The sequence below is a fragment of the Megalops cyprinoides genome, chromosome 1 (genome assembly GCF_013368585.1).
Source record: "Megalops cyprinoides isolate fMegCyp1 chromosome 1, fMegCyp1.pri, whole genome shotgun sequence".
In the NCBI taxonomy this organism is placed as follows: domain Eukaryota; kingdom Metazoa; phylum Chordata; class Actinopteri; order Elopiformes; family Megalopidae; genus Megalops; species Megalops cyprinoides.
This window is the reverse complement of record NC_050583.1, coordinates 68,372,995-68,375,400: the sequence shown is the minus strand read 5'-3', so window position 1 is coordinate 68,375,400 and position 2,406 is coordinate 68,372,995.

The following is a 2,406-nucleotide window of genomic DNA, read 5'->3' as shown; positions in this document are numbered from 1 at the left end:
AATGTTCCAGGTTTTGGAATTTACCTTTAACTGTGTGGCAATATGAGACTGTATACAATTCTGTATATTTAAGTGAGTTTGGTTGGCTGTGGCCTCCTCAACATAACTTGGCAGATGGCATATCAACCATCCAAATTATGGCCACTTAGGGAGCAATTGAGGAGACAATCCTCCACAATCACAGCTTTTTGTGTCCCAAAATGTCTTTTGTTAGGTAAATAGAAAACACAAAATTATTAACAGAAAAAGACAATTCTTTTATACTGAAAGTTTGGCATCTTTAAAGTCTGTCTTTGTGAGCTGAAACGTCATTATTCAACACAATACTGTCTTGCTGAGCCATTTTTTAATCTGTTCGTACATGTAATTATTTCAGTATACAGATAACAATGGTTTAGGACAGCTGAAAATTAGAAGTCCAGATGAACTGAGTGACCCAGTAATGAGGACTTTCAGAATGCTGTGCAGCTGACTGCCCAGCAAACCACCAGCAGATCTGAGCTGATCAAATTTACAGCACCTTTCTTTTACTGCCAAATGACCTTAAATTGCTTTGCAGAATGAAAGGCTTGATTCAATCCAGCTTCCTGACTGAAATGATCTCATTGCACAAATTATTTGTTTGTTCCCGAAGACAGGATTGCAAGCATGCAGAACAACTAAAACTAGAAGGGAAAAATGTGCCAACATTTTTTCCCTGTGTGTGCAATCAGTTCATGTAGCATATCACCAACAGCATGATGGCTTTAATTGTAATGTATTAACAAGCTATCTGATAAAGACAACTCTATGCAGTATTGCAGTAGTTGTGTTTCATGAGAGAAGCAGTAGTCACTATTATTAGTAGTGAATTCAAAGGACTCATAATTAAACATTTACATTGGTGGCATAGATATGCTCTGGACACAAACCCACAGACAAAAAACTCCATCTCTAAAGGGAAGATGTTTCAGTATTCAGTCATTCAATCCATTTACCTCAGGTTAAATTCTGTGGTGCAGGCCCATGTTTGGTAGCAATTTATTATTAAATGCTGGTATTGCAAGAAAATTCCAGTGATAACAAAAACTGTGTGTGTGTGCATACACGCGCGCAAGCACATAGAACTACAATCTGGACCATACTCTAGATTTCATGGTGTTCTACACCATCATGGACAGTGCAGGACACTGGAGGAAGAAGAGGTCTTGTGTATCTTTCCGGCTGCAATCACAATAGGTAGTGAGTACAGACAGTTTTTGTAATATCATAGGTCTTGTGCTACAAAACATTGTTATGAATTACACTTGTGACATCTTTTATGCCAGCAGACCATCCAAAGATGGCAGACACCATGGAAACTGTCAAAACTGTATCTGTACAATGTTAATGGTAGGACTGATAGATAGACTTACTTAATTCCTCCTTGAAGGAAAATGTCAGCGTTGAACAAAATCAATGAGAATATCATGAAGTACATATAAAATCTAATTAGTTCATACGTAAGGAAACATTATGTGATTATGTAGTTTGTCTCGTCTTTGGAAAAATCCATTGAATCAGAGCATCGCTGCTTATATTCAGTCATGTGACAGCATAGTGCCAGCCGTCTGTAAGCTGTTCATTTATCTCTGCAGAGTACCAATTGTTCTTACTACAATCGGTACAAACCTATTTAGAAAGTTAAGGCATACCCTGTAGAAGTCTTGTTAGATCCTTGTTAACAACACATTTTCCCAAAGTACAGCGTTGTTTATATCACTGCCTCCACAGCTAGTTAATTAATGCCTGTGGAGATCATAGTCATTAAAAAGAGGGGAATAAAGTCTTACATTTAAACTGCTAATCATCTTAGCATTTGCATGAATTACTGTGGTACCAAGACCTTTGTAACCTTTTTGCAAATTGCAATACCATTAAAAAAGGTAAAAAACTAAAGACTGGTCTCCAACCTCTATTTTTTTAACATGAATGATTTAACGCTACCAACTGTATGCTATAACGGACAATGAACGTTTTATATAAAGTACAAAAAAGTAATGTTCTCATGATGGATGTTTTTACCCTCTCTTTTTCTCTCCCCTAGTTTTTTGCATCCCCTGATTCAACCTCACAAGCCACCATTGACCTGAGGTGGTCTCTGAAACAGCATGTCTCCTCCCCTCAGTATCAACATCTGTTTTTACTGTGCTGGGCCACTAGAGAGAAAGAGAACACATCAAACCCATCAGCAATTTCCTCCAAGATGTTTTTATTTGAAATTATGATACATGTCTAGTCGAAACCAATCTTGCTGCCGTCCAAAACAGCGCTGTTCTTAATGTCGGTACACAATGTACATTTTTATTTATAGCTTGCCAACTAGGCTAATCCTTGTTATGTAATATTTACGGCTGGGAGACAATTGCACTGTTGAAATCAGGCTGC